We start from the raw sequence: 23,311 nt of genomic DNA, 5'->3' as shown, positions 1-23,311 counted from the left end.
TGGATGAATCACTGAATGTTTTTGTTTTGGAACCTAATGTGTCACCATTACGACCTTTAAATGCCCTCATTTTCTCAATATTTTAATTTGCTATATTTACTTATTTTAATGTTTTGTTCTTACTTCCTGGTTGCGAACATGCAACAGCTCTTAGTCAGCGGCTCACAGCTCCCTGCTGAAAGAGCTATTGCTGCTTCGATTAAAACAACATGCAAAATGTATCACATGCTCATTTCCCGAAATATGGAGTGAATTTCTTCAAACTTTGGAAATACTCCATTTCCATGAAATAAATCTCTCTAGACTGGTAAATTCCTTGAGATTATCATAACAGACTTAAGTCGAACTAAGAAGGGATTTCTATGTTGAGAGAATGCTGCTTCTAGCAGCCAGTAGAGCCTTTTGTAGATGCCTTTTTGAGAATGGGGTAACTTATCTGAATTCATCATAGCCAGAAATAAAGATTTTTGGTACCTGATATAAGTGCATTACCGGAAGGACGGTAAGTCTGGCTTAGTATTACTTGCAAAAATTATTTATGGTTGGCACTCCCAATGTGTTTAGAAAATCTCTTTTCACATTTGGTTAAATGTTTCTGTCTTGCTTTTCATTATTTATTTGAAATCTATCTTCAAAACACTAAAAATAAAGTTGTTTTTGGACAGGCCTCTATCTGAAATCCAGGAAATAGTTTTCATTTTGGCCCCAGTTGGAACCCACATCATGTAATATTAATGCAGTTTTCTCATTCCAAGCTACTTTTTGTTTCTCAGTTGCAGCTAAGCTTTTAACTTGCTTAAACCAATAAATCCTCATCTTTACTGGAGTGAGCTAATTGTATCCTATAATTAAGAAGTCCAAACGTCATTTATCAAATTTATGTTTGCACACGGTCCACATCACTGAAAGCAGCCCAGCTCAAGGCAGAGGAATACCGCCTGTCAAAGACTTATGTTGACTGAGTACTTCACAGAAAGCTTTCCTTGCTAATGAAAGCGGCATTTTATGACACTTAATTCTGTGAATGTTAGTTTTGCTGGAGGTATGCACACTCTTCCTACTAATATTTACCGGTCTACTTCCTGATATGCCATTACCTCTGGGTTAGAATGTTCATCTTACCCACAACACTTTCTTTTATGAAAAATATATAATCATCAACTTCTGTGTTACCCCAAAAATAAGACCTAACCAGAAAATAAGCCCCAGCATGATTCTTCAGGATGACATCCCCTGAACATAAGCCCTAATGCACCTTTTGGAGCAAAAATTAGTATAAGACCCAATCTTATTTTTGGGGAAACACGGTTGGTTTATTACTTCATGTTAGAATAACCTTTCTGCCCTTTGCTTGGCTCAATCCTCTGCCCTTTTCAATCCAACTAAAATCTCACCCTCACAGCCTTACCTGATTTTGGCAGAATATTGTGTAGATCGTGAAGGATCTACTACTAAGTGTCTTGTGTGCTTTAAGTGGGGTCAATACAGGCAAATATCTCCTGGATGTCAAGTATTTGTCCAACTATAAGAATTAATTTAGTATTATCGTGATACTAGAAATTATAGGCCCTGGGATCCGTTTTATTTGTTTGTTTGCTTTTACAACAATTCTGACATGCATTATAGGGAACATTGGTTACTTTGGCCTTTGCAGAAGCCATTTACCTTTATTCAGGTAACTGCACTCCGATGTCTGTCCCTTGGGATTCCTTCTGGTGATGCCTCCAAGTGTGGACATAGAACTGATCCGAGGAAATGAGGTTTACTTCCTAAACTCTTGTTGGACCTGTTGGCAAAAAGAAGTCTTCATTAAATTGGGTTTGGGGCTGTGAGGATATTGTCCTTGGGTGCTGGGGCAATCATTACGGGAAAGCATACTTGAAAATTAAGCCATTTCAGTAGAAAGAAGGCATATGGGAGAGGTCACGTCCTGAAAATATTGAGCCTGAACCGAGGAGTGCCAGAGGCTAGAGACACCTAGGCTTTTCTGTTATATAGTCAATACATTTCTTTTATTTTTACTTATTTTTGTTTGTTTTGCTTAAGCAAGTTTGGGTTAAGTTTTTGATATTTGCAATTGAAAGAGCTTAGAATAAATATATTAATCCCGATTCTATACATGAGGAAATTAAGCTAAAAGAGGCTTAGGAAATTACAGAACTGATCACAAAACTAGAATTGGCTGTCAGGTCTATCTGCCTCCAGGTTCATGCTCCCTCTGCTCTACCATATTGCTTACAATGTGCTGGTATGTATTTGCCGGTATGTTTTGGCTCCTCCAAACATTTTTATTTATTTATATTTTGGAGGAGAAAGGCCATGACTTGCAGTTGTATCATTTCCTACTGGTATTTCGGAAGAAGAACATATGAGGAACACAGAATTTGTGTTCTGAGTATTTACAATAGAAACGCCCTTAATACTTAATGGGCTTTCAGCGATTAGCATTCATCACATGTGGTCCTTCTCTGGGTTGAAAGCACTTTGGCTGAAGTCAAAGCCATTCTTCTTCATAGAGAGACCGGCTCGTCTTTGAGTCTGTGTTACTCTAGTATCCCATGTCCATGATCCCTATCTCCATCTATTTGTGTTATTTTCAGAAACACAAACAAGGGTTGAGTTGGACCATTGCAAAGACTTATATTGGGAACACTGGGGAAATTATGACTGCTCTTAGGTGGGGTCAGAGACAAGGTTGCAAGAAACTTGTAAATTTCATTCCTGGAATTGTCACTGCATTTCAGGGTGGCCTTGGACACAATTATTTTTCTAGGTTTCTCAAAAGGGAAGAGGATCGGGATGGGAGAGGAATGAGTAAACAGTCCCAAAGGAATACATTTATTCTTTGCAGTGGTAAGTACTGTATTCCCACTTTCCTGAAATTACTGTGAGCTCACAGGCCAGATCTCAGAGAAAGCCTTTTGAAATTCCCCGAGCAGCCCTATTCATTTATAGCTAGAACAATAACAACAACAACAAAGCAAATAGGAAACAGGCATGGGGCACACACCAAGCTCCAGACACGTGGGCCATGCCAGTCAGTCAGTGTCACTTACTAAAACCTAATTAGCTAGGCAGCCTTGGTGGCATTTGCAGAAAGGAAGCTGGAATCCTGAGCCTGTAAATGTCTCCATTAGCTCAGAGTGTGTGTTTTCATTGGCCTTCAGTGAAGACTCCAGGTCTATTATGGTTTTGTTGATGGCTAACAGAGTTCTTGGCGCCGAGTGAGATATAGAAGAAGGCGCAGGATCCACCCAGGGTGCTTGCAACCTAAGTCAGTAAAACAAATAACTCGCTATTAGTCTTGACCTTGCTGGAAATTGGACTTAAATATCAGTGGTGCTAAATTCCAAAATACTTCTATTTATGTCCCTTTGGGATGGGGAAGAATGACATTGTAGAGCAAGTGTACTGCCCGGTGTGCTTCCTTTCTTCCATTTTTAGTGCGTCTGTCTTCCTGTCATAGTCCAGGCCTTTTTCTGTGGCCGAGTTAACCACATACATGGTCTCTGAGCATCTATTTGTTTTGATGTAATGTTTACCCTCGCTTTAGTTCATTATCGTCGAATCTCACGTATCGCCACCTACTGCGGGTCGTAGAAAAAAAGTATTGACCCAGACACACCCTATTTTTTCTTCAAATGTGGGAACAAATTTTTTTTCATATATATAATGGTGTGGATATCCCTAGCACTTCAAATAAAATAGTGAATCGAGTGTGAAAGCCCAGCTAGCCAGTGGTTGAAAAATTGTCTGACATTCTCTGCCCATGTAGTTTTCTTCCATGTTGGTAGGAAACGGAAACACTACACTTCAGACTCCCTGATGTTCATACTTTTGGGAAGGGTGGGTCAGGTAGAAGACGTGGTGGGGGAAGGTGGAGAATGACTGGTGGGCAGAGCCTAGAAAAGGGAGGTGAGAAATATATAATTTGATAATAATTTTATCGTTGGTCTCAAGTTATTGCCAAGTGGAAGACTGCCTGAGAAAGAATAAATAGAACTGTTTGAGAGTTAAGCAAGTTGTTGATCTCGCATCTCGTCCATACACAAGCACTCAGAAGTGCTCTAGGGTTAATATATAAAGTTAATTTAAATCTACTGGTGAGGATTAATCTACATCAATGAAACAAATAGACGTTTGCTGCATGCAGTAGAATGGGTGAATCATATAGCCATAGGTTGAGCAGAAGAAGTCAAACACAAGAGACTAGAGACTGATTGCTTCTAATTTCAATAAAATTCAAAACCAGGCAAATTAATCTATGATGTTAGAACTGTATATAGTGTGACCCATGGAGGGGTGGTGACTGAAAGAAGGCGTGATGGGGATACTCTGGGATGTTTGAAATGTTCTGTTTCGTGGTTGGGGTGATACAGGTATGGGGATACTCCCTTTGAAAATGTATCAAGCTGTATACTTATAATTTGTGTATTTTTCTGTATATATAATTGTTTACTTAATTTTAAGATTACTTAAAAATTACTTATGTTTATTAAAGAGATGTTTACATACATATATATGTTATTGTGGAGCCATAAAAACTTTTGCAAAGTAATTATATTTGCTTGTTTTTTATATTAGTAGCTGACTGACATGATTTCTGGGAAATATTTGTTAAATAAATAATTTCTGGTTAAAAGAAAGAGCTAGTATGTCTTGGACAGCAGCCCGACAAATACCTAGGTATTATGGGTGGGTATGCACCCTCATCACATCAAAGGCAGTTAAGCCAAGAAGCAAGTCCTCTTAATGTGCTGTTGATGAGTTCAGGAGGTGCGTGGTAGGACTACATTATGGCAATTTCATGGTAGATGAAGAAAAATGATCTTCACGCCATTGTTCCTCAGATCCTGAAATGCATGGCAGCTCTGTCAGCAGAGCTTGTCCCCATGGCCAGCATATCTAGGAGGAGAACCTAACCATTCCCTTCCCCAGCAGAGACATTGTTCTCTCTCTCTCTCTCTCTCTCTCTCTCTCTCTCTCTCTCTGTCTCTGTCTCTGTCTCTGTCTCTGTCTCTCCCTCTTTTACAGGAGGGAAGTAGGCATTTGAAAGACTATGATTGACCTGGCATATAAAAGATCAGAGAGAGAGAAAGGAAATAGGAGAGAGGAATGAGAAGGAAAACAAGGAGAGAAGGAAAACAGAAAAATGGAGTAAGTGAATAGAGATGTGTCAAGGTCATCTGGAGGTTGTAAACTTCAAAGAAAGCCCAACAATGATGACCAAGTGGTGAGGTCTTCATACTGTCCTATTTTTAAAGAGTTGAACATACACTTGCTATATGCTAGGAACTGCCTGTATGCTATATGCCTTGTGTAATTCTATTTGATTTTAATTGTATAGATGGTAAAATTGAGGGAGCAGGAGAATTTTGAACATAGTGTGTCAGACTCCAGTCTAAACTTTCTTATTCACAGAGCTAAACCTTCTTGTTCAGAACCCACTGAGTAAGAATAATAATGCAATGTGTTGAATGCTTAAAACATCCCAAGTACCTTTATTTTACCTTTTAAAAAATTTGTATTGTGGTCAGAGCACTTACCATGAGAGCCACCCTCTTAAACTTTGCAGTGTGTAATACATTATTGTTGGTTATAGGTGTGGTGTTGTACAGCAGGTCTCTAGAGCTTTCATCTTGCTTAACTGAAGCTTTACACCCACTGATTAGTAACTTCCCACTTCCCTCCCCGCAGCCCCTGGCAACCACCATTCCACTCTTTGATTCTATGACTTTGACTATTTCCTATTAATGAAATCATGCAGTATTTCTGTTTCTGTGACTGGTTTATATCATTTAGCATATAACGTCCTCAGGGTTCGTCCATGCTGTCACATACTGCAGAATTTTGTTTTCTAAAAGGCCGAATTGTAAGTATAGAGCCCATTTTCCTTATCCATTCATCTGTCAGGTTGCTGCCACATCTTGTGTATTGTGACTAATGCTGCGATGAGCATAATTGTGTTACCATCTCTTTGAAATCCTTATTTCCATTATTTTGGATAAATGCCCCAAAATGGGAATGCTGGATCATATGGTAGCTCTAGTTTTGATTTTTTGAGGAACCCTCCTAGTGTTTTCCTTAGTGGCTGTACCATTTTTCGTTTCTACCAATGGTGTAAAGGCTTCCAATTTCTCCACCAATACACTTGTCCTCACCAACATATTTCATCTTAAATCATTTGTTTTTGTTTCCTCTGATTAACACACATGGCTAAGACTGGATATCTGTGCTTATTTGTATCTGCTACTTGTTATGGGCTGTGATCTTATCATTTGTGTTCCCAGCCAAGAATGGCCTAGAGCTGGGCCGGAGCGCATGGAGCCACTCCAGGAGTGGCAACATGGACCCTCTGGCTACTCTGGTCTGGACTCACTCTCCTCTCCACCGGGGCTGATCTGGAACTGAACCAGATCCCAAGGGTAAAGATAGGTCACTAGGCAGACGAACATGTGCCTTTAGCTGCTGACCCTGATTTGTGTGTACTGGCTTTGGGCGAGGATTCTTGTGGCTTCTTTTTACTCTGGGTTGATATTTAAGCAAAGATTAGACTTGCTGCAGTCCTCTCACTGACACACGAAAGGTTGGGTGTGCATCATTGGACAGTATCCTACAAAACCAAGGGGCTGTGCAAGTCAATTATGCCATGTATAAGTGATCAACTTGGGCCTTCACATTTGAATGACTAAAATTAACTAAAAATTGTGTAAAGTCAGTTACAGGATCATCACAAGTGTTTGAGTATCCATGACTTGCAAGTGTTATGCTAGGTAGTTCTGGAGATAGAGGTGTGATACCAAAGGCTAGAATACATAGATGAGCCTGAGATGAGACTGCCAAATACTGTACTAGAAAACAAGGCTGTGCTGAATGAAGGCGATTAGGGAAAGAAGCTACAAATGGGTACATGTTAAGATGAGGGAGACACTTCACTTCACAGGGAGAACGATCTTTTCATGCACCTCTATGAGTGATCAGTTCTATACATTTGCAAGTCAGACACAGTGATAATTGGTGATTTGTGTAGAACATGTCTTCACTGGCCAAATAAGTTAGAAAATGTTCATTTAAGAAGACACGTACAGGTCTCCTGAGCTTCCTTTATGCTCATTTTGAAGCTCTGAGAGAGAGGGATTTTCTGGTTTCCCTCATTTTGTACCTTGAAAACATTTTCATATGCAGCATTTTCTGGAGCTCGTCTTTAGAAAAGCTGGAAACAATGGTTTAATGTTTTCCAGGTCATCTGCTTTTCATTTCATGTTCTCTTTTCCTTTAGGTCTAGAGGATAAAATCTAGGCAGGATAATGTAATGGGAATGTTACCAGAGAGTCGTCCAAGACTTGGCTCAACACTCAACACTGTTTTGGTTTCACCTTCTATGAAAATTAACCCCCTCTTAGTGTCCTCAGCAAAGTGAGCTACTTGAGACTCACTGACTGTGTGGGCTAAAGAATTTCTGTTTTCCTAAACCAGGAACAAATCCAACCATCAACCCTTAAATACACTCCCAATATGCATAACCCTTTACTTTTCTCCAGATGCTCAGCTCTGAGCCCTGACCTTGTGGCTCATTTTGTGTTTGCCCATGACAACCCAAAGAAATGGAGTAGATCAGTGCTAGAAAGGTCCTAAAAGGGTGTGTCAGTTCAAGCCTCCTGTTTTACAGCTGAAGAATCGGAACTCTCTTTGGAGTTTGACTTTCCCTTGTATTATAGGATGAGTTAGTGTGAGGGACAGTAGAAGATTACAGTCACTGGATGGAAAGTCTATGCCTCTTTCTATAGGGCCACATGGAGACCCTAGCAGCCCTCTGAGGTTGGATTCCCTTGACATGAGCCTAACATTTGGGAAATGCCCAGGAGAGGCTCCTCAGTTTCACTCAGATTCCCTTACTCTTCTGAGACATAGTAATAGTCAACTGAAATATAGCTGTTCTTATCTCTTGGGGGAAAATATCCAAGACAAGCAGTGAGGGTTCAAAAACACCGTTGGTCTGTTAGAAATTTACCTAACTTTGACCCAGAACTACAAGACCTCATCCCCCCAAAAATCCCTATTAACAAATCTTAGATGCTATTATATCAAGGGTCTCAGGAAATGATTGAGTTTAACACTTGAGGGTTTCAGAATAAGCTCTAGGGAAAGAGCATGGTGTCTCTAAACCTCAAGCAATTTAACTGTGGCTGCCAAAGCATCCACAGAAAGTGTTTTCCAATTGGTATATTTATACTTTCTTTACTTAGTATTGATTCTAAATAAGGATATAACCCATCCTTGATGGGAAGCCTATGAGTAAGAACAGATGAATTAAAGTTTGTTTTATCTTCCCACTTTCCTTTCACTGTCGCCAAAAAAAGCCTTTCCCTTAGAGGCAAAGGGAGGTATTCTCAACACAGGAGCTGCTGCTTTCAGAACAACTAAATAATTAAGAACAGAGTTCTGGTGTAGATCCAGCACTTCCTAGACCTTTCGTCTGTAAAACTGGGGGAAATAGACCATCTTGAAGGTCCACAATCCTCTATGCTTACTCTGCCCTATGCTGTATACTGACGTCCAGGCCCATTATTTTCTAAACCCTAAATTCTTAAAACACCTGCTTTGGGGCCACCAATAAAGCAAGCTTGCTCTCTTTTAGGTCTTGCAACAGATTGACTTCCCATAAATATTTGCTCATTGATTATTTGTAGAATTCAGAATAATCTCTGGATAATTCACCCTATGGAAGAAAACGAGTCAAGAGTGAGTGACCAAGGTGTGATTGTTCAGACATCAGCTGCTCATTTGTGTGTGTGTGGGGTATACACACATTAAGTCAGACCTGCTCAAATAGGAATTGTGATGGTTCTCCAAAACTAAGGTAGGGCTCAAGTTTATCTTTGTTTCAGGAGTGGGACAAGGTTTGTGAATATAGGGAGATTGTAGCTGTACTTCTAAGAACAATGTTTTCCAGCTTCGGAAATTGCACCTCTATCAATCCATAATTTGCCCCTCCTTGCTGTCTGTTTTCTGTATCCCAGCACCCACAGCTACTCTCCTCTGAAGTTGACACTGCTGGGCCTTTGCCAATGCGTTTTCACCTCCTGGAACCCACTCTTTCTTCCTCCTCTTTCCCTGCTATAATCCAGTTATCTTAGATGGTTCATTTTAAATGCCCTAAATCAAGGCCTCCCTCATCTTCCACCATCTAAACTCATTATCCCCTCCCTGGGTTCCACAATCATTTCCTCAGACCTCCAAAAGAGTCCTTAATTCACTCTGCCTGATATTGTGGTGAGATGTTGAAAGAGCAATAGTAACAAGAGTAGATAAAGAAGAGGCTTTGGAAATACAGAGGAGGTTTTAGCTCTTGAAAATCCTAGCTAAAAAAATATTGAACAAGTTACTGAGTCTTTTTGCATTTCTGTTTTCGTCTCTATAAAATGGACATAATGATCACCTTGCTTTTTTTTGTCAGCATGCAAGGAGTAAATATAGGTAAAGAGCCTAACACAATGCCTGTTTTGTGGTAAGAAATACATATAAGCTCTTATTGTCAGTAAGACTGATAACAGGAATTTTATAATTTTGTCATTTCTTAGTGCTTTTACCGCGTCTGGAAAACTGGATCGGTTTCAAAAGTGTTTGTTGAATATGCAAATAATTCCCTTGATGTATTTTAAGTGCCTATTACCCCTTCACAATTGCCACAAGATTTCATATAATGCTACTAAATGAATAAAAGATAGAATTGTTTGATAAGGCAAGCAGAGGTATGAAGATACAATGATACAATTATCTAGACAATTTAGATTATTCCCCAAAATAGCAGCTCCGTGGGGCAACGCTTGGGGTTTATTTATTAAGTCGTATGGATCTTGAGAATTTTCTGGGCAGTAGTAGTTGGAGAACAGCAATGGTCAGCAAGAGCAGCTGATAAAGATTGAGGGCGAATATGTACCTGAGCCTGGCGTAGGGTTTTTGAGGGACGATTTAATAACAAGCAATACCAACAGTACCTTATGAGGTAGATTGTATTATTGCCCTCATTTTTTAAAAAATGGAATGAAGCCCACAGAGATGGAATAACTAGTCAAAATTGCTGGAAGTATAAGTGGCAGATACTGCACTCAGACCCCGGACTCCGACTTACAATTCCATTTTCCTGCTATGCTCTGTGAGATTTCGTCCTCAGAGAGTTTCCACTCTAATCAAGTAAAGGAATCAACGTAGTGTCATAATGCTCCGATCCTGAGAACGCTTAGGCGATTGGGAACACATAGGGGGTGCAATCTGAAAGGCAATTGATTAGTTAGGCTTCTCTGCCTTTCCTCCCAGCTACTTCCTCAGTTATTCTCCAATGTTTCTTGAGCGGTTATTGGTGGGTTTTCCCCTCACTTTGTCACAGAGCTACTATGATTCATTTAGCTGGAAGTTTCAGCTAAGAGGGAAAGTACCAGCCTTTGGACATGTGTTTGCTCATTGGCTGCCTCCAGGGGTTACATGTAGTCATCGAAGGAAATTAAACACTTGATTGTATTTGGAACAACGCTGCCGCTGGCCTCTGAAGAGGCACCAGACAACCCTTCCGATATCTCTCTAGTTTCTGCATGAACTTCGGTTCTTTCAAGGGTGGCTTTGGAAAGACCAAAGAGGGAAGATAGAATTCGCATAGCAGCAGCCAGCTGGCCAGATTTATTCAGATCGTCCATGCACAGCAGGATTTCTCAGAGCCACTTAGAGAAGGCGTTAGAATCCCAAGGAGAAAGGGTGATCAAATAGTGTGTTTCTCTCACCTGTCTGATACAGAACTAGACATTGTCCCATTATGGTGACCCACGTGAGGTTCTTTGCAGACAAATCTAACTTGGACTAGGTTTTAGATTTTCTGTTACATTGATTTATTAGTACTTGGTTTAGGGACTACTTACCTGATTAATTAATGCATTCACAGCAGATTGCTACATGGCAGATAGAGGGAGATAGAGATACAGAGATAGAGATAGAGATGGAGGGAGGGATGAAAGGAAGGAGGGAGGAGACTGGGGAGAGAGAGAGAGAGAGAGAAAGAGAGAGAGAGAGAGAGATTTTGATACAGAGAGATGGGGGAAGGAGCCCACAACCTAGGTAGAGACAAGCTAAGGCATTCCAAAAAGCATTGATAACCAAGGGGAGGAACATTTTTTACAGTTGGAAACAAAGGGAATTGGGAAATAACAAGGCAAATTCCCTTTTATCTTAGGCTGGTCCAGTTGTTTTGCTTACAGATATTACTATCATTCGTTCATTCTTAATTTAGCCGTAATGCTTCTCCAGACACGGTACAAGGAAAATCACCAAAAGAAATACAGAAGTAGAAAAAAGAAAGGAGAAATAAAACTTGGTCCCCTCCTTCAAATTCACAATCTACTGAGTGACAAGTGTCTGCACAATTAAGACTGCAGAAGGCCCGGTTTTAGAAGGCATGTGTGCATACAGTGGCCATGGAACTTTTGTCCTTTTCTGGGTCCTGAGAAAAGGAAATAGAAGATGGAGGGGTCGGCATGGGTGAGACTCTGGGTGGCACTTTATTTATCTCCCTGTTGTGGAGTTGACTTATGTGTGGTAGTTGCCAAAGGCCTGGGAAACCTGCAAGTAGGTAGGCTTGGCCTTGTGGGAATTTGTGTAGCCTGTTTTGTTGAGTAAGTCTGGCCAAGGCAGGGGGGCAGGCTGATGATGAGAATGCTAAGAATGAGAGTGGACATTTTGGGGTACTTTTTATGTACTAGACACTGTCCCAGTCTATTTAACCATCTTGGCAACCCTGTAAGTACTTCTATTAACGTATTCATTCCTATTTTACAGACAAGGAAACGGACGCTGAGGGAGGTTAACTCCATGCTCAAGGGCGCACATGTTAAGTGGCAAAGCTGATAGTTCCTTCGGGAGTCCCACTTGACGTTGCAAGCCTTACTCAGTATGTTCTGGATATCCAGCACTTCATAACACAGGTAAGTGGGGATCCAGAAGGGTCTGTGGGAGTAGAACTGTTGGAAAGGAAAGCATGTACCATCCTGGGACAATAGCGTTCCTTTGGTCTGGGGAGAGGGGATAAGTCGAATGAGATAGACTTTAGTGTAAGTAGTGGTTGGGAGCAGGTGTGTGGTTAGAAGGGCTGGGAGTGATGTGTTCCCATTGATCCAAGAAACTTGAGTTCCGTATCCTACTGATGAACCCATTTTGAAGAGGGGATGTGGTACCATTTTTGAGCCTAAGACCTCCTGCTCTCTGCTCAGCCAGAACAGGTCTCACTAACACCATTTTAGCGTTCAAATCCAACACCGCTATCAATTGAATAGGAAAACAGTAGTCATTTTTTTGTTGTTGTTCAACGGATAAGTTTAAAACAATATTTTTTGTTTTGTCTGTGGGAAACTATGAAACAGAACTCGCCTTCTAAACACAGGTTGCTCTGTATAATTAGGTAGATAAACACGGCTGTAGGAGTTACAACTGCATGGACCTTTAACAAACAGCAGGGAAAAGAATATTATAGTCATTTATTCGGGAGGATATAATTCTGTCCATGGCCAAAAGCACAATGTTTCCTTGATGAGAGTTGTACTCTCAAGGTTTAGTAAATATGTGACTGTGTGTTTTGCCCTGAAAGAGTGTGTTTTCAGTTGAAGATAGTATTCGTTTCGACTTTTGGCATCAGGACTAGAAGGCACTGACATAAAAGCTTATTCACTTAAGTTTTTCTAACGTATTCCCTTGATTTTAAATGGAAAAGAAGCAGAGGTTAGGGTACAAAACAAAAGTGTGACCCTAAATGTTCTGTACACAGGGTTTGGATCTTTCTTTGAAATGACGGAGTGTCTGGAAAAATACGGTCCCTTTCCATGCTCTGTGTCCTCCAGCCTTGTTAGTGCACTGAATGGTAGGGCATCTATGTTTGCCGTCTTGAGCCCTCTAGTCGTCCTGTCAATCATGTTATGTGTTTTAGGTAGTTGGTGTGTGTTATATAGGTAACTATGAAAATAATGCTGCAATAACCCCCTTGCACAAATATCCTTAAGCACTAGTGAGCAGTCCTATGGAAAGAAACTGAAAGGTGAGAGTGCTAGGCCAAAGTATAAATGCCCTTGAATTTGATGAGTATTATGAAATTACTTTGCAAAAAAGCTCTGTTTGCTTTCCTACGTAGAATGCATGAGAGTGTCCATTTTCCACTTGTACTTCTGCCAACACCAGACATTATTTCTAATTTTTGTACGTCTAATGGGTAAAAAATGGTATCTTAGTGTTGTTTTAATTACTTCCAGTTCCTCATTTACCACAGGTTGAGTATCTTTTCATGTTTACGGGTGATTTGCTCTCTTCTTTTTTTTGAACCATGCGTTCAAATCTTTTGTGCGTTTTCCTAGTCATTTCATGACGTTATTGTAGCCCCCCGACCCCAGCCCCACTCCAGTATGGCCTCATCTTAACTCATGATATCTGCAGGGACCCTGTTTCCCCATAAGGTCACATTGTGAGATGTAGGCGTTAGGATTCCAACATATGAATTATGGGGGAATACAATTAAGCCTGTACACAGTCTAACTTTCTTATCCCCAGGCCAAGGAACATGTTGCAGAATCTCCTCTTCACATTCATGAGCCAGAGGTCCCTTTGCAGGTCGCTGTCTGTGGGTCAGGGGCACCACAGTTCTTTGGAAAGGCCTTCCGTATTCTTCCCTGTTTCCTTCACTCTGTAGGCACTTTGAGGAAGACATTTGATTTGAGCTACTTGCTCATACTGCAGCCTTCTTTTAGGCCGCCTGACGCTAGCCTTGCGTGGTGGCTTGGAAGGTGCCGTATATTTTAAATCAGTTTGCCAAGCTTTGGAAGTAAAAGAAGTTCATTTTTCAAACTCATCCCCTTCATACTTCAGAGTAAATGGAGATTTCTATATGCAAAGCATTATACTTACTATGGCTTCATACATTTCTGAGGCAGGACCCTCTTCTTGTAAATTTACAATGTCAAGACTATACTTTTTTTTTTCCTTCTGAGTCGCAGACTCCCAGAGTAATAGAGAAAAGAACTAGAAGCTTTGAACTGGAATTAGCGCTAGTCAGTAATTTCTTGTACCTTAACAACAACAAAAACAAACCATGAATTTTGGATCAGGTTTTGTGTTTAGAAGTAGCTGTGGGGATGTATAAAAAGACTCACAGTAGCAGACACTGCTAGTTTCCTGCATATTTGTTCTCTCTGCTTCCAATTAATATAACCTGGTTTTTATTAGAGAAGCAACACTCTCTATTTTCCTCTCCAGAATTCCTTGTCGCTAAGCCTGGCTAGGTCACATGACCTGGTATTGGCCAATGAAATATAAGCAGAAGTCTACTAGGTACAGCTTTTGGAAGAGCTATAGTTTTTTCTTTGCTGTTTTGTTTTGTTTTTAATTGCTTTTGTCTTAAACTGGGGCACTGTCACTGTCATGGCTGTAAGATGGTTGCTCCTCCTTCATCTGCGTTGTAGGCAGAAAGATGAGGGAAGCACAAAGGTTAACAGCTACATGCAGTTAAGAAAGCTAGAAAGAGTCTTGCTCGAGGAGAAACTAGTGGCTCCTCCAGCCTTGAACTATCCTCCTTTAGACCTTATTACCTAAGAGAAAAATAAACTCTTCCTTGGTTAATATGCTGTAACTGGTGTTTTGACACATGCAGTTGAGTTCAATGCTGACTGATACATCAACCATCTCTGGCTTCTCTGTAAAGGTAAGCAGTTGACTCATGTTGGACAGTCTGGTGCTACCTGTCTGAAAATGCCCCTGCTGTTTCCAGGAATAGCTCCCATCAATGGGCTCTCACTATAAGGGTGGCTACTGCCATGGCTTCCAACTGATAGCAGTGATGACAGCCCCTCAGGAAACCGGGCTGTGGCAGTGCATCTTGGAATTTACTGTTAGTGTTTCACTGTCTCCCGCACGTCTCCAGCAGGATCCAGGCAGATGCTGGGTCCCCCATGGAAAGGTTCGCTCAGGGTGTTATTCAAGAACTCTTGGACGGTACGTTCCTGTTGAGTTCTCTACTATATTAGTTGGATAGCACTTAGGTCTTTCAAAGAAAAAAACTCTTAAGGAACTCCCGGAAAGCTCTTTGGAATTGGCCCAAGAAAATAAGCTGGTTAATCCCATGTGGCATTATAATTTTAGTGTTTATCGTGTCTATTTTGCATTTCCCTGAACCCAGCATGTATCTGTTAATCTGTGTAGGTTGGAACTCTGATAGCCCTTAGGGCTATGCTCCTTTTCTGGAGCATCAAGAATTAAGTAATTAGGAGATTTGACAAGAGACCACGTTCTTCTTTATAGGTATTCCTTGAGACATAAGGACATGTTGGCCAGGGGCTTGGGGAAGGAGAACTCAGGGGTGACTACTAGTACTCCTGAGGTAGCAGAATTTCTTTTTTGAGATGATGAAAATATTCTGAAATTAGATACTGGTGATGGTTGCATAACTTTGTGAATGTACTTAAAATCACCGAATTGTGCACTTTAAAAGAGTGAATTATATGGTATGTAAATTATATCACAACAAAGGTATTTAAGAAACAGTCAAAGGTGTCACCTTAGATCCACTGAATGAGTATCTCACGGTATGACGCCGTCCTTTGGATGATCACGACTCACATCTCAGGCTAAGGACCACCACTGTCACCATGCTCCCTCTGAGGGACAGGGCCACACTCACACGTGCACACACATGCCTGTCTAACACACTGTTATGCCAGAGTTCTTTTACGTCCCTCTGCTTTCTCGTCTGATTTCAGCCAGTGGCCCTACACATAGAATGTGTCCGAACATGGTCTAGGCATCACTGAACGTGACCATGAAGTATGCCAGTGCAAGTTTCACTCCTCCCTTCCTACCATCTAACTTCTTAATCCACTGATCTTGAGAACTTACTTTGCTTGATCCTAATGAGAGCTACATTTTTTTTTTTGTAATAAAGAAAAGGCCCAAAGGGTAAGGTTTTTATTACTATCACGAGCTTTCTAAATTATGGGACATTCAGAGAAAATGTAATAATAACCTTATAAAATGGGCTACCAGACTATGTTTTATTCATCTTTGAATTACAAATACTTGCCAGACATGAACTTGACGATCAATAACGTTTTTTTTTTAGTTTTTTTTTAAATGAACTCTTTCTGTTTGTCAGGAGGGGGAACTTTAGACACTCTCTCAACTAATCTTCCTCCAACCTACCTTCCCACCCCCCAAAGTAAGTGACTTGTATGAGGTCTCTTGCCTTTTTTAATTGGAGGACTGAGGCTAGAACCAAGGTCTTGTATCTCCTGGACCAGTGCCATCTTTTCATCTTCATTCAGATCATCAAAACCCAGCATTGTTAAAACACCATTTTTCCCCCCAAAGCTAAAAAAGTACTTCAGGATCATGGCCATCCCTGGTGACAAATCAGATTTTAAATTTGGAAGGTTATGGGAATAAAAGTTCAAGAACAGGCTTATATTTCAGTAGTTTGTGGCTTAGAGTTTCGTATTTTTTTACGTTGACTTCTTTATATTAACTGGATTTCCATGACTCTGTCCCCTTGGATTGCAGTTGTAATTATGTAGCAGTTAACATCTTCTCTGGGCCCAGCACATGCCATAATTAGCTGTGTTCTCTCCACAGCATATGACTCAACCCCATGTGGTTCTTCTAGATCAAAGGCAGGGTGGCCAGATTTTTGTAACCACAGTACGTGAGCATGTAGTGGCAGATGGCTGCACAACCCAAATGCATCGGGTCCTTTTGAAGAGCGACCTCACCAAGAACAAGCAAACAAACAAACAAAGCCAGACCCTGAGATTTATTTTTGCAAAAAGGGAAGAACTTTCTTGGGGATGTTTCCAAACACTGCATCATTTTGAAAGAAAAGCCTGTCTTTTTTTTTTTTTTTTTTGAAGAACTGAAATAGAAATAAATGAGGTAGAACTTTGAGGTCAGTCTTTGTCAGGAAGGAGGGCACTTCCTGGTCTCTAATCAGAGGTCTACTTGGTTGAGGTTTATTTGGTTGAGCGAGGGCATTGGGTATAATTGGGAATGTAGTGGGAAGAACACAGCCCTAGGGGTCTGGAGACCCGATTTCTTATCTTTGCTCGGCCACTAAGTAGGTATCTGAAGCGCTCTGAGCTTTGGTGACGCCAACTCCTTCTATCTGAGCTCGCTTATGTCACACCCCTATTATAAATGCAAGATCTCATGTTATTTTTAGACCAGCTGGAAAACGGAGCATCTCAACCTCCCTTTCTGCACACAGACATGAAGCTACATCTACTTGTGAAGAACCCCAGAGTAGGAAAAGTCTCGGTAGCTGCCCTGGTAAGCGTATTGCAGGCTTAGGGAAATGCACCATCAGGGAGTTCCTTATTATATTAGTGATAACATATAAGAATGGAGAAGGTTTGCTTCACCAGAATTCTATAGGGAACACAGCCATATTTTTTGGGACAAGCACTTAGCATGGAAGGCTGGACCCAGTGGGCATAAATGAGAGCTTCACTGCTCTGTACCATTTAAGGGAACAGATTTTCTTGCCACTCCTCAGAGGGAGGGTGGAGGGAAATAGGAAAAGGGAAGAGGGCACGAGGCTAGAGTAGGGGTGCTACATGATATGCAAGGTGACACCGCCTTGGAACCCTCAAATACTGAATTTTCTCAAAAATGCATAAATGCTGGTGTGTGTGAAGACAGGAAGAGGTAGTTAATGAGAGAAGTTGTGAAGGGATCCTATTTTACAGTCATATTAAATCTGAGTGGTAGCAAGCTTGGGTACAGGAATAGGGAGGCAGAGACAAAGCCAACCTTGAGAACTGGGGAACGTTACGAGAGCTCTGTTTCTGTTCTGTGGAATTGGACTTCAGATCCAAGTCAACATATCTTAACAAAAGAATTTATAACTTAAATATGCCAGCTAACACCTGTGACATGTGCACTTTTCACATTCTAGGTACTGTTGCAAGTGCTTTATGTGTGCTTCATGCTACATGCATGCATACATACGTACGTACACACATACGCACACACATACAGACATGCATACATACATGCGTATGTACACCCATACATATGCATACATACATACGTACATACACACATAAAGACATGCATACGTACATACATACGCACACACACAGACATGCATACGTACATACATACGCACACACATACAGATATGCATACAGACATGCATATGCACACACATACATACATACATGCAAAAATCATTCCTTTTACTCTTTACACCAGCCTTACGAAGTGGGCATTATTATCTCAGTTTCACACTTGGAGAAACTAAGACTCAGAGCAGTTATACAAACTGTCCAAGGACATACAAGTATGAAGCATAATCTAGATTCCAAATACGCTCGAATATTAATGTATTAATTATTCATGAATATAAAAATGTGTCAAGCACTTTGTCTGCTAGACATCAAAGGGTGTACAAAGATGATTTTAAAGTGAATCTTGCCACCACGTATTTATCTTATCATCTAACAGGAGCTATAGGGTGAGGACAGGGCCATGTGATCAAGACAGTATAAGGCCTGGGCATGGGAGAGGTTTAAAAGATGGCAGTTTCAGAGGAATCACAGATCTGATTCCCCTCCCCCTTCCCCTGTGTAGTCTGAGTCCTTTTCTCCTGTTGTGCTGGAGAATCGCTAACATATTCTGGCTGTAGCCTAACGTCAGATGTTCTGTTGTCCAGTGTCCTCACTCATGACAAGGATCTCACCTCTCCATGAGTTTCAATACTTCTGGCAGTCGCTATTGAAAATCCCTGTGATCCCAGGCTGTGGTCACCTCCAAACACACTGCAGTTCATCCTGTCCATTCCCCATCCAACATTTGTGCTGTCTCCGAGCTCCCTCCCTAGGTTCTTGTTTTTCTCTCATCTGTCACATTCTTCCTCCTTACCTTTTGGGTAGGTGGCATCTGTCCCTCGTCTGACTACCACGTCTACTCATTCCCTTCCCAGGCCTGCCCTGAAGAGACCTTAAGGAAACATTTTCCAGCCATGCACATCTCTCTAAGGGAGGGATTTATTGTTTTGTTGCCAATAGAACAGATATGTCTTCATGTAAAAATTTCTTTCCTGAATTTATAGACCCACTCAAGACTTCCATTCCTCAATTGTCACCTACTTTCTGAGTCTTTTACATTATCTCCGTTCTCCAACCCTCTTTTTGATCTCACCATTTGATACTTTGTTGCTCATTAGCTCACCATTTTCCGTATACATTGGATAGGGGTGTATAGATAGTGTGGGAAACTCAAAATCAACCAAATATTTTATGTGCAATTTTCCTAAAAGATTTGGAGGGAGAAGCCATCATGGCAATTAGAGCTGGCCTGGAAATTGTCATTTATTTGATTTTTCCTATTTCATCAATTCTAAAGTAAAGTTCACTTTCCTGTGGAAACAGGGGTTCTTTCTTAATACATTGGTGTGATATTGTAAGAACAATTTTATACGTTGGAGATAATGCTGGCCTTGAAGTCAGAGAGACTCTATAAATCAAGTCCTAGCACATCAAAGTTCTACCTGGGCAAAATTATACTTAGCCACTCTGAGTCTCAGTTTCCTGAACTGTAAATTGGGATGATAAAACTGTATATACTTCATAATGTTATTGTAAGTGTCAAAATAAGATAAATATGTGTGTAGAATACAGTAGGTGCTCACTAAATGGAGGCAATTGATTATGCTAGGTGTGTAAAGCATGTCCATTAAGAAAAGGAATATTTGCAAAAACATAAAAATTTTCAAATTCCCACATTCTCTTTGACCTTTTAACACCAACATTAGAAGGTAATGCATAGGTTGGCTGTCCTGGGGTTTAATCTAGTTACAATTCTGTAAATACATAATGTGAGTGTTTATAATTGAATTATAAACTCTGCCAACTTAGAGAAGCCTAGGGTTGGCATTCATAGCTGAAAAAATTACCCCACCCCTGAGTCTAGGTATCACATGTCTGTAATTCATTTCCTGAGAAGCCCTCCAATTATGTGCTTTTCCATAGCTTCAGGCTTTGTTATTAGTTAAGGAACCTTTTGGGCGTATCACCAGTTCTGGCAGCGGCTGGCACAGGTTAGGGGTGGGGACAGAATGGAGGTGGGGGCTTTCTAATTGCAGGGGAGCAGATTCTGTGTAACAACCAAGTGAATATATAGCTTACCTGGGACATAAGATCTCTGTGAGGAAGTAAGTAGGGGTCCACAAAGAGAATGTACTGACAAGCTAAACAGTAATGATTGAATTTAATAAAAAGTTCCATGTACAATAAAGCTCCACATTCATCTTTGTGTTTTACATCGGAAAAGTGCAAGGCGAAAAACCCTGTGAACCAATTTTTCTAACTTTTATTGTCTCAAGCTGCCTGGCACCTTATATGAAAAGGGTAAGAAAAAGTGATCAAAGAATAACAAATAATTGCTATCATTTATTGAGCAATTATTATGTTCCCTTGAATTACATAATATTCTTAGATTTCGTTGTACAGATGAGGGTTGTGAGGTTTAGTGACATTAAATGATTTACCCAAGATTCAAGAACTAAGAAGTTATTAATACTTCCAAGAATCCATTAGCTCCACAGTTTTCTTCCATCCAAAAAAATACACTAATAATTGTTTATTACATCATTTGCCTTTATTTTTCCTATTAGTTTCAAGAGGAATTTAACCAGACACTTATATTCAGAACTGCTTAAATATGGAAGAATCCAGTTTAAAAGGCATGAAGATTACTTCGCTTTTTCTATACAACAGAGTAGCTGGTCTAGATCGCTTCTAAAACGCATTTCTATGGAAAAAAAATGATTCTATGAAACCAAATACCTCTTAAAAGCACAAGGACAATACTAATGAAATATATTCACGCCCAGAGTATGGGGAAGTCTCAAACAGATTCAAGAGGAAGATAACACCATCCAAACAAAATGCGATCTTATTCTTTCTAGAATTTAGCTTCCTTGAGGTGTGAAATCTTGTCTTTGTATACTTCAAAGCACTCACCACAGTGTTTAGTGAAGAATGTGCCTTCAGTAATGAAATCTTTATCAAATGAATAGCATTTAAACATCTCAGACATCTCAGAAAGTCTTGTTTCCATGTCTCTTTATAATTAAAGCATTTTGCCACAAAACAAACATGAAAAACAACACGGATAAACCCCCCTCCAAACATGACATAGGGCAGTCAATTAGGAGAAGTGAGATTATGGGTATTTGGAATTTTACTGTGTTCAAAATGGTAACTCACATTACTGATGACCCTTTATCAAGATTTTCTATAGGTTAACTCCTTTTACATAATGGTTATTTCCATTTTTCTGACAAGGAAATAGAAGCTGAATGATATGTAATAAACAGAGTGTGTAAAACTGTACAGCAAGTTGGTGGATGGGCATGATTTAAATCTTTCTACTTAACCAACTAGGTTGACTCTTAGCTCTATTCCTTCCACTCCACTCCACTCTCTCCTTGTACTGAAAGTCAGTACTACAGTTTAGGAATACTTCATTTTTATAAAGATTGATTATAGCTAAAGAACAATCCCGTAGAAGTATCCAGACCAGCACTACCAGCCGCACACAGGAGCTTTATAGAAATTCACAATCTCAGAGCTCACTCGCTCCCTACTGCGTCAGAATCTGCAGTAGTCCCCCCCTTACTTGAGGTTTCACTTCCCACAGCTTCAGTTACCTGTGGTCCACTGTGGTCTGAAAATATTAAATGGAAAATTCCAGAAATAAACAATTCATACGTTTTAAATTGTGCGCTATTCTGAGTAGCATGATGGAATCTCCAGCCCTGTCACTCAGTCTGCCCAGGACGTGAATCATCCCTTTGTCCAGCGTCTCCACGCTGTAGACGCTCCCCGCCCATTAGTCACTGAGTAGCCATCTTGGTTATTAGATCCACTGTCGGGGTGTCACAGGGCTTGTGCTCAAGTCACCCTTATTTTACTTAATAATGTCACATTCATGTAACTTGTATTACAGCATATTGTTATAATTGTTCCATTTTATTGTTAGTTATTGTTGTAAGTCTCTTACGGTGCCTAATTTATAAATGAAACTTTATCATAGGTATGTAGCTATGGGAAGAAACACAGCATATATAGGGTTCGATAAACACAATATATCTGCAGTTTCAGGCATCCACTGGGGGTCTTGGAACATATCCCCCTGCGAATAAGGGGGGACTGCTCTACCCTTAACATGATCTCTTGGTGATTTGTGTGTAATTAGTGCTTTAGAAGCACTGCCCTAGAAGTTATACACCCCCAGAAGCTCAGAAGGTCTTTTTCAGAAGATAAAACAAGATTGTGCTTTTTCAAGTAGACCTCTTTTCATTCTAGGTAGTGAAAAATATTTTGACTGTTATGATTTCTGCCAGGAATATGGCAGAAGATCAAAAGTGTGTGCTTTGGAATCAGCCACTAATTTATTCTGCCAGATCACTTTTGCGTTATCAGTGCTGAAGGAATGAAGCCTCGACAGGACGGTTTCTCACTGGAGGCACCGACACGCACCATCTTTCCTGTAGAAGGGGAAGCAGATGGGTCTGGATGTAGACATTATGCATTCTGATAGCGAAGCAGCAGTCTTTCACAGGCTGCCCTGGAGCAAAGTGGGAAGAGTTCTGTGTTAATTTTTTAATGTCTTTTTAATTAAAAGTGTCAAGCCGGGAGTCCCTGAGTTATACTGAGAGAACTGTGTTCTTCTCTGTTATCCTCCATGAAATGAAAGCCAATTCAAGGAGCCATTTATTTTTCCTAGCCTCTGTTTCTGGTTTCCTTGTTTCCAGTTTTTCTACTTTTGATACATTTCAAGGTGAAACTTAGTTATCATTCTTTGCTAACTTTCAAGTTTGCATTTGAAATCCTCTTGGAACAAAAAAACGTGTAGACATCTGTACCAGTCAACAATGGCCACAGTACTGATGCATGATAGCATTAACATCCATGGCGTTCAGCAGTGAGCGTTTAGTTCTCACTCCACGTCTGGGGAGGTGGGGGCTTGGCTCACCTAAAAGGAGCCTGCAGGCTGGGCATGCTCTTCTTGTGGAGATGACACAGGTCAAGGGAGCAAGCAGAACCATACAAGGCCTCTTCTTGCCTGGTCTCCGAACTGAACACCGCTGTCACCATTGCTTTGTTCCATTGACCAAAGCAAGCCCCTTGGCCAAACCTCAAGTCAGAGGGCAAGGAACTTTATTCTACTTTGTGTATGGGAAGGACTACAGAATCAAATAGCAAAGGGTATGGAGAGAGGGAAAAGGGAAGAA

General features: G+C 40.6%; 1 long non-coding RNA gene across 1 annotated transcript in view; it reads left to right on the top strand.

The window, feature by feature from the left end:
- LOC148757836 (uncharacterized) overlaps positions 1–23,311 on the top strand; it is a 364,219-nt gene that overhangs the window by 115,070 nt on the left and 225,838 nt on the right. The window contains exon 4 of the long non-coding RNA XR_016021507.1: positions 11,824–11,969. This is a non-coding gene — a long non-coding RNA (uncharacterized LOC148757836). The remainder of the gene's footprint in view (positions 1–11,823; positions 11,970–23,311) is intronic.

The sequence above is a fragment of the Rhinolophus sinicus genome, chromosome 6, assembly GCF_057876585.1.
Source record: "Rhinolophus sinicus isolate RSI-liver-muscle chromosome 6, RSI-T2T, whole genome shotgun sequence".
NCBI lineage: Eukaryota > Metazoa > Chordata > Mammalia > Chiroptera > Rhinolophidae > Rhinolophus > Rhinolophus sinicus.
This window is presented reverse-complemented; position numbering and strand designations above follow the sequence as displayed.